This window comes from Neopelma chrysocephalum, unplaced genomic scaffold (genome assembly GCF_003984885.1).
Source record: "Neopelma chrysocephalum unplaced genomic scaffold, ASM398488v2 Primary Assembly neopelma1_68, whole genome shotgun sequence".
Classification (NCBI taxonomy): domain Eukaryota; kingdom Metazoa; phylum Chordata; class Aves; order Passeriformes; family Pipridae; genus Neopelma; species Neopelma chrysocephalum.
The window spans coordinates 9,712,350-9,722,403 of record NW_020897727.1 but is presented as its reverse complement, the minus strand read 5'-3'; the positions used below and the strand labels follow the sequence as shown (position 1 = coordinate 9,722,403).

Sequence of the window (10,054 nt, the reverse complement as noted above, 5' to 3'; positions counted from 1 at the left end):
CTGATGAAGTGGTATATTTTCTTTTAAAAGTACTATCACAGCTGTTTTCTGGCTACATTACAATTTTATTAATGGACATGTATTCTAAGTTATCTATTCTTGGACAGTCTACTTTGGAACACTCAAACTAAAAAAAAATTGCTTTTATAAAACTATTTTAGTGTGCTTTAATAGCAAATGCTGAGAAATATGGTAGATATACCAGGAAAATTAAAAGCCCTAGGGCTACACTTTTTTTTTAAGAGTCACTTGAAAAACAGAGCTTCACCTAACCAAGTTGAGCTTGCTCGTTGCAGTGCTGGAGAGCTTTGGTTGTGCACAGCTATGAGTATACACTGTTTGAATAACATATCAAAACATATGAGAACCTACCTGTGCATTTGGCTTTGTGACTTCTACTAAGACAGGTTGTCCACAGCTGACTCCACAGAAAACCTGGTCTCAAAATTAACTCAGTATATATTTTGGAACTTTCATCTAGGCCACAAAAGTGCTACAAGGGGCACAGAAGTGTTGCTTACTTCCCTCGGTATATAAACAATATACTATATAAACAAGATATAAACCACTCAAGTGGTTTAAACTCAAAGTATTTAAACTCTTTCCTCACACTTCAGTGATGCTTTATGTGCCTGCTTTCAAAACATTCCTGAAGTGTTCTGTTTCAATTTGTTTGATTGGTATTTTTTAATTCATGACACGGGGTTTTAAAAAACCCAAACACTGAATTTTTGAGGTTTTTTTGGAAAGCAAATTTTTAAATTTTTACAGCATGTGCAACTTTCATAGATGAATTCTTTTTAAGGTTTTGCACTTAGGTGGTATTATGACTCTAAATAAATTCAATTAAATATTTAGCACTTGATCCTTTTGCAGACAAACGAGGCTGTTGTTGTCCTGTTTCCAAAAGGGTCCAGATCCATGTGGATGTAAAGCAGTCTGTAGACAGATGTGGGTAATTATATAGTTGTTTAAAATGATCCAGTATAGCACAGGGAAAACTGCTGGCTTTGGCCACGTGACTGAACACATGGGTACAGCTTTAAGACAATAAGTAATAAATTTTTTGCATAGCAGGAATAAAACTGGGGCACAGAACTGAACACTGCACATCTTCCTTGCATTTAATTTGTCCATTTTCTTTAGTCAAAATTGGGCCTTTTTAAAAGGAGGTGCATTGTTTTTCTAAACACTAAAACAAAGAAGTGTCTTGTATCTATCTGGTGAAGGCAGTTATTATAGTCCCACACTTCATAAAAATGTTCTCCCTCAAAATTATATGAAATAACATGAATTAGAACTTTAAACACAAGTGATGAACAGTAACACTTAGGGTGAAGTTTTAGAATACAGCTCCAAAGCAGCTACAAAATTTTAGACAGAGCCATCCCATTAGCTCCCAAATCTTACCAAATGTAAAGAAACACAGAGGCCATCTGTTCATGGAGCTGAAACCACTGCAGGATTTAAGGTTTGGAAAATGAAATTAATTAAAAGATATAAAAGGCACCGGTGGCTGGAAGTTTTGCCATCACAAATTAGAGTCGAGATGCACTTTTTACATTAAGGTTATAGCATTTTATTTATAGGACTTTGATTCACTCCCAGCAGTTCTGTACTTTCTGTGAATCACTTCCAATTAAGAGGCAATGATTTTCTCATCGTGTGGTTTCAGTGAATCAGGATTTGGGACCTGGTGCAGAACTGCTGAATGAAGGACGTTCCTGTGGGACCCAAGATGGGGATCTTGGGTGGAATTGTCCCTCCTGGCCTCAAATCTGTGGCTCTGTGAGCCTGTAAATAATGTCACAGCACACAAATGAGCAAGTCTGGGCCCTCATAATGAAAAGGAAGTGGGTTCCTCTTAAACAGAAGTGATATTGGTACTTCTTTAGTGACCTGGGATGCAAACTTATTCAAGATCTGTATTCTACGCTTATTTGTTTTTTAATGTTATCAAGACACTGCATCCCCAAAGTTTTATAGCCACTGAATAAACAATTGCCAAAAAAAAGGAAAACCTTGGTGACATTGGAAAAAAGTTTGTGCTATCACATGTCATTCACTCAGGAAGGCCACTATTATTTAATAGTTTTGTGGTTTTCATTTTTAGACTGTACCAGACACCTGAAATGCTGGAAACCTCCTGCTCAAACATGCAGAGTCTGCTTCCCCATTATTTTCAGAACATCTGACGAACAGGATATTATCAGCTTTTTATGTTAAACACTGGTTAAAAATCTATAGTTTGAAGAAAGGCCTGGTGACCAACTGCTGGAGAATGAGTTCTAGTGTGTGAAGAAACTATAAAGTGCATATCACTCTAATGGAGCAGAAATGTTCAGTACTTTATGCTGTTACAAATAACAAGCAATTTCTGACTCTTTCTTTGGAATTATAGGTTTTTTCACTGTACACACAACATATTTAGATTATCACAGGATGCCCTTCATTGCACAATGCCCACAATTACTTACATAATTAGATTTCATGTTGCTGACTTAGGAGTCTGTAACTAGACAGGCATTAGAGAAGGAAAAGAACCCAAATCCTAAAATATAGACTAAAGAGAGCCTGAAAAATATCTTTGCTCTCTAAATATCTACCATTGAAAAAAAAAAAAACCCCGAGGTCGATTTTTTTTTGTTGAAGAAAAATTGCAGTTCTGCTCCTTACAAAAAATTGAAGTGAGTTATTGATTAACTTGGACAGGACTGTCCACTGTTGATATGTCTGGGATTATGAAGGGTCTAAAACACGAGAAAGTACATCACTAAAACAACTGACAGTCAAAAGATTTCAGACATTCTGATTATGTTGAATAAAAATTATTTTATATTCTATGACCGTCAGAGGAATTTATTAAACACCTCAAGAGTGCTCATCTGAGTCAGGAACATTTCCAACAAAATGCAGGAGATGTCCAGGTGATTCAGACACTCTGCCCTTCCTCACTGTCACCTTCAGAAGACTCTTTCCAGCCATTTAGAGAGAAACTGGAGACCATTCCATCCATTTTTCCCGTGTCATCTCCCTGGCATTTATGCTTATATTGTAAAACATCTCCAGTTCCCTTCAGAAGTAATTCACAGGAGCAAACCTGCCTTTTAACACCTGCCCTGACTATAATTGTTGCATTACTGGAATCACCAAGGCAAGAGCTGGAAAGATCCTGGAGCATTTGGAGCTGCCTGTGCCGTGTGTGCCCTGCACGGGGCATGTTCTGCACAGCCTGGGACAGCAGCAGCCAAGGGCAAGGTCTGCTCCAGAATAACCCCGAGTTTTTAGCCAGCAAAGCCAACATCTCTGTCTTTGGGGCACTCTGAGCAATCATTAGCACTTGTCTGACAGACACTCTGCACTGGATGTTGTGATTAACATATTCTGACCATTTAATTTCAAGAACAAGTCAGACATGATGACACGCTGCATATCAAAGGGAAGGGCTCGCTGCTCTCAGCTCCACCTGTTCTGCTGCTGAATAATAGCCAGGATCATTAGGATCCATGTGTGGGGATAGGTTTACATGGTGCTTTGTAACTAGGAAAATAACATTTCAGAGGGGTAATTGGGTAAATATATAATCTGCAGGGAAATCCTCTGAAGACAAACTGTCAGTTTGTTTAAATCCTCCTTCCATGTCCACCTGAAGTTTCTTGTTTCCTTGGAATTAACCATATCATCTTGAAATCTTCATAACATAAAATCCTTTATTATTATTATAATTGTTATTGTTATTATCTAGAAACAAGTTCAGTTGTGTTCTAGATACATTATATTAATTGTTATCCCTCAGAATATTCCAAAAGGATGAGGTTTATGTTCCTTCATTAGACCACAGCTGACAAGCATAATAAAAGCAATACTTCTCCAATATTTACCAGTGTTTTTGCTGCAGTTGTAAGAATGCAGCACTCCTCCATCATGGGTGTTACTCTGTATTTCTGCAATATTTTTTCTATGAGTGCCTTTGTACACAACTGCTCTTTGGAGAAAAAGAACACTTGAAGGTTGATCAGAAATTCCTTCTGTTACTCCAGAGCCATTTAAATCCAGGTGTAGTCTTTTTCGTATATATTCATCTTATGAGTCTCTTACCCCTCTAAGGTATGCTGGGAACCTCTTGGTCTTTTCAGGACATTACACTGAATAATCTACTCCCAAATTATGGGATAGAACCAGCAGCGAGAGCCGGTGCTAAATGCAGATAGAAAGCACAAGTTAATCTTGGGATTTTTTCCTGGTTTTTGTTGCTCACTAGGCTTCAAAAACAGTTGCTTCATCTTTTCATTTTGTAGATTGCTGTGCATACAGATTATTTCAATGCATCTTTCCCATTTTCAGCACAAGTCTGAAATCACCGAGAGGGTGTTTATTGGGTAAGGCACATAAAAATGAAGAGAAGGGCTGAGTAGTGAGGAGGACCAGAAACACAAACACAGACTTTGAAGCCCCATCTAAGCATCCCATCCTACCTCCAGGATAGGGACAGGAACCACAAGGATATTTTTATTAGCATATTTCCTCCTATCTTTGTGGTAAATGTATGATAACTTAGCCTTCTTATCCCTGTCTTCAATTCCTTCCTGCTGGATGAAGAGCAAACATCCAGGTGTGACATGGAGCATGTCGTGTGTTCACAGCCCAGCTTAGCACATCCCTGGTTCTGCTTATACCAAACACTGAATAATGACTTCACAATGGATCTCAGTATTAAAAAAATGTCCATTTAGTGACTAAGAAAACCTTTTTAACCTTGTGAGCAGCTGACCTTGGTCCTCCAAGCCATCTCTCCTTTGTACATCTCAGGGAGTAGATGGGTCTGGCTGTGTGACCTGAAGGGGAACAAACTCTGATGGCACCGGGTCAGAGAAAGTTGGAAGTTCAGAGCTGCTGGTGGGAAGCTGCCTCCCAGCTGCCTGGTGGATCCAAACCCAGCTCCATTGAGTCAATTCCCACACCCACATCCACAGATTGCATAGAACTCAGTTTTCCAAATGGAGCTGCTTTTCCAAGTGGAAAAGAATTAATAAAGAATTAGTAAATTATTAGTAAATATTTTAGGCAAAATGTATTTTAGAATCATAGAATAATGTAGTTTGGAATGGACTTTGAAGATCATCTGATCCAACCCTTTGCTTAGGGCAGCACCAACTTAATTAGTTCAGTCAGGGTCTTGTTGAGTCAAGCTGTGAATATCTCCAAGGGTGGATAAGTCAAGTTGTGAATATCTCCAAGGGTGGATATTCCACAGCCTCTCTGGATGTCTGTCCCAGCATTTGGCTACATGTATGGTTAGTGCTGGGGATGACAGTGAGGACAGCAGAAGATTATTATTGACTCATTAGAATTAGTTTAATTAGGTGTGAGATTCGTAAGAGTCCTAGGAGTTAAAACTCCTTTCTGTAAGTTCATAAACCATTTGCAAGTATGATCTTAGGACCGAATGTGACTCAGAGGTTTGTTATCCTAAAGTGGGAATTTAAACTTTCATTCATGAAGTATCTGGAAAACAGTTTGGGTGTTGGAGCACCAACGTGTGTCGGTCTCTGCACTAACCCTCAGTTAATAACAGGCAGACAGCTGCAGCCTTCCACAGCTCCAGTTTGGGACTGGCACAGTGCCATGGAAAGACCATACACCACCCTAATCCCAGGGAGACAAATGTAGGGAATAAATCTCAGAAACCCTACATTTATAAAAAATATAGTGCTCCATTCTACAGAGGGACGTGGAACAAAGCCCTTTGCCACATCATTGCTGCAAATGCATCCAGGAGCAGCTGAGGTATTAACACAACCGCCAAGTTGGGAATCTGACTAACAAATACATGGAAAATTCCCTCAGTAATATATTCACTACTTACATATTCAATACTGCTTCGAGCACAGACATTTCTAAATGGTTCCTCAGCTTTGTCGGGGTTCCAGTCTCACCCTGGCTCTTGACAGCTCTGCCTCATCTCTGAACAGAAAGAGAAGGTGCCCACAGCATGGAGATGTGCACGTGCCTCCAGAGGAACCCTGGGAGTGACCTGGCAGGTGTTTGGAGCAGGATGGCAAGATCTGCACCTCTCCACCACAGAAACCCCAGGGTTGTTCCTTAGCACCTCCTTGAAAGGAGTAATGGATTCCAGTTGATAGCAACCCCTCCAGCTGGAAGTCCTGCCAACACTTGGCTGAAACCTTATCATGAGGAACAATGATGGCCCGAAGGAACTCGGGGCACATCAGTTAACACGACCTCAGCTTGTGGGAATGACCAGGGCTGACACACTGAGACCAAGGAATGGGGCCCACCTGTGCCAAAGTCAGCTTTCAGGAGGTCACAGGGCCTGAGGACAGCACAAGGTTGTCTCCTCCACTGCAGGGAGTCCCTGCCAGGGGACGGTGCCATGGCCAGGGAGTGTCACAGCAGCGTGGGCAGAGCTGCCCCGCAGTTGGTGTAGCCAGCCTGACTCACTGCACACACTGGGACAGGCACAGTGTCGGTGCCTCCAACTCTGTGAGCAAAGGGGCTGCTCCCAGAGCCCAGCTCTTTCCTCCAAAGCACCCTCAGGTTAAATCAGTGCTTTTACACCTTCCACGTCCCTGTTCAGAGCACTGTCCCCACTTGTTAAACGCAGATTTCCAACCAGCTGCACTCTCCAGTGATTTAAGATGCATCTGTCTGATGAACAGTGACAGCTTTCATAGCTGCCTTCACTACTGTCCATAAGAGAGTTTGTTCCTTCCAGGCACCAGGAGCAAGTTGGTTTTACACTGGGCTGAATTCAGGTCTCAAACACAAATTAAATCTGCAGTGAAAACCAATGCAATAATTGAGGCCAGAACTTGGCCTACTGACCCTGCTCATCTGAATGCTATTTCTGAGGGGATAATGATGTATTATTCTTCCTTTTTGACAATTACTCCTTCACAGATAATTTTTGAAATTTCTGTGCCATTTTTCTGTGATGTTGCTCTGGTATCCTGGATACTTCACTGTAAAATCCTGTGCTCCTGTCATGCCATTATAGTTGCCTAAAGCAAGTTTCTTTATTCCTTTTTTCTGCTCTACCTTTCTTTTTGGCTCTTTCCTGTATTCTGCCACCACATTAACTTCATTTGTGTAACCAAGAAAATGAAGAATTCTACTGAATTCTGAAAGAAACCTTTGTGTATCATGAGTTTTCTTCTCTTATTATCCCACTACTTTACAAACTGCTACTTCAGCTTTTTACTCAAAGGATCACCCTCAGCCTTCTATATTGTACAAAGTTATCTATTTTTAGCCCTTTCCTTTTTAAACCTCTCCCTGCATGGTATTATTCACAAATTTGACTGTCACTACCTTTGCTCTATGGATGCTCCAAACCAGTTGCCACCTATTCTAGTCTGGATAGAGAGTATTGAAGTGGGTATGTGATTTATCCTTCTGATATCTCCTTATCCCTGTCCAGTCACTAACAGAACATGGACAGGGTTCTGCATTTTCTTGTCCCTTCTGTGTCAGTGCTGGGGAGGGGCCTGGCAGATTGGTTACATCCCACTGCCCAAAACCACCAATGGAGTCAGACCAGGGGACCCATTTCAAAAACAGCCTCACAGACACCTGGGCCAGAGAGCACAGGACTGAGGGGGTGGATCATATTCCCTGTCATGCACCAGCCTCTGGGAAAGCTGAATGGGACAATGGACTGTTAAAAACCACACGGAAAGCGATGGATGGTGGGACTTCAAACATCAGGACCTACATTTAGCCAAGGCCACCTGGTCAGTGCACACTCAAGGTTCCACCAACAGAACTGTCCCTGCCCAGTCAGAACCTCCACCTACCACAAGAGGGGATAAAGTCCCTGTGGTCCATATGAGGAATGTGTTAGGGAAGACAGTTTGGATTAGTCCTGCCTCAAGCAAAGGCAAACCCAGCCATGGGGTTGTTTTTGCTCAAGGACCTGGGTGCACTTGATGGGTGCTGCAGAAGGATGGGGAAACATGATGTGTCCCTCAAGGGGATTTGCTTTTTGGGTGGGAACAGTCTGTTCCAGGGAGAAGGGGTTCCTTCCATCTTAGAAAACGTGGCAGAGCCATCCAGTATTGCCTGTTATCCAGGAGCTTTTCCGGGGGAATAATTTCTTATCTATTCTTTTATTAATATTGTTGCTGTTACTGTTCTTTTCTTATGTCATTGCTCTTTCTAGTAAATTGTTCTTATCCCAACCCCCAGTCTTTGCCTTTTGTGCCTCCAGTTGGAGGGGGAGCACTGGGTGGTTTTAGTGGGAGCATTAAATTAGAGAATACCATTCCAAAACCATGACAATCACTTCAAAAACAGTTATCACAGAATGTGCTGAGCTGGGTGGGACCCACAAGGATCATCAGGTTCAGCTCCTGGCCACGCACAGGACCCTCCCCAAGAGTCACACCATGTGCCTGAGAGTATCATCCAAACACTTCTTGACCTCTGGCAGGCTTGGAGCTGTGACCGTGTGTCTCCCTGTATGCAGGAGCTACAAAGCAAATACTGCCATTGGACATTCTTTCCCAAAAATTGCTCTCTCACATCCCAGATCTTGGAGTAACTATGGCTAGTTGTTCATTTGTCTTGTTTTCCAACCCAGAGCCTTCATTTTCACCAAACTGTCAGTTCAGTCTGGGGCACGTCCCTTGAAAATCTCTACAGAACTATTGCATTTTCCTCCCTCAGAGATCACTGTAAAATTCTCTTCAGTACAATGGCCACTTGAACTGAGCAGTATCCCTCTGTACCCCTCAATACTCTGCACCCATCCCTTGTCTCATCTCCTCAATGTGTGAGCTGTGCAGGGCCAGCAATCTCCCCCCTCAGCTGGTAAAGCCTCTCTGAACATCCAAAATCCTCAATCCTCAGCACCTTTGGAAACACCAAGTGACAAATCCCTCCCCAAAACCAAGGCTTTCACTCCTTTGTGCTCAAGTTCACCACTTTGCTGTAAAAGGGCTAAGAAAATATTTTTCTACCTGCCCCACAAGAACATGTGGTTTATTTTGTGACAGTCGTACAGTAGCGTTTGTAAAGCAGTGAGTCACTGAGTGGAAGTACAGCAAGTAGCTCAAATATTTATTTGTACAGTATTAGAGCTAAACCTTTGTATTTTTTTAATGTGGCATCTTCACTTCCGACTAAGCTTTGGGATGTAAAAGTGTTGAACTGAAACCCTGGCCTTGAGCTGAATCTCAATGAAGCCCATATGGAGGAGAAAAGGGCTGGGTGAACTGTACAGCAGAACACTGAAATCACCCAGAACTGAACAAGGGAAAGGAGAACAAACTGCCAATGAACATAAAAGAAGACAGCATTAATTTTTATCTACTGATTTCATATGCAGGTGTCATGTAAATTAATAGTTGCTTCCTGCATTTCTGGACTTGCTTTAATGTTGAAGAGCACCTTTAGTGATAGTTGTATTTTTATTTTTCAACTCTTGCTTACACATTTCTACATCTGTTTGGAAACGTGATATTTTTAACAAGTTCCAGGCAGTAAAAACTGTGATCTGTTCACATAAACACTGGTTTGCTTAGAAGTCTCTTCAAGTCCTGCTCCTGTTCCTATAAACTGCTTTTAAAATAAAAAACTAAAAACCTCCTGGTTTAAATCCCAAGGATTCCTACTTTGACTTTACTGGGGAATAACTCTGCTGACTTGTAGCACTGTAAAGGAAGCATAGGCAGAATCAGAGCCTTACTAGGTTGTGCTGAACTCTTTGCTGATAAACACATTTTCTACACACATACTCTTGGATGGTTTAAAACTGGAGAAACCCCTTGAATTTGGCAGAGAAACTTGAGAAAGGGAGTCCACAGTATTAGAAAGCTGAGAGCCACACATGTGTCCAAAACAGCCAGCTCTTTGTAGAGCTAAGCAAAATATTTTGTCTCCTTGAATTTAGATTTCTCACTCATCCTTTAGTCATCTGTGATGGTCACAGAAATAGGCTGTGCAGGAACAGCTCTGCCTCGAGCAAACCCCGCCCGTGCCTCAGTTCTCTGGGACCTGCAGCTCACACTGGCTGTGGAAAGCTCTCTTACCA

At 41.7% G+C, this 10,054-nt stretch overlaps 1 long non-coding RNA gene across 3 annotated transcripts in view; it reads right to left on the bottom strand.

Moving 5' to 3' along the window:
* Positions 1 to 3,223: 3,223 nt before the first annotated feature.
* The window catches only part of LOC113968577, a 78,126-nt gene continuing 71,295 nt past the window's right edge, over positions 3,224 to 10,054 (bottom strand). For 2 of the 3 annotated variants that reach the window (XR_003534568.1, XR_003534572.1), the window contains one exon: positions 3,224 to 3,691. This is a non-coding gene — a long non-coding RNA (uncharacterized LOC113968577). Of the gene's footprint in view, positions 3,692 to 8,532; positions 9,292 to 10,054 lie in introns of those variants that run through there. The other variant, XR_003534571.1, reaches the window with a different exon arrangement.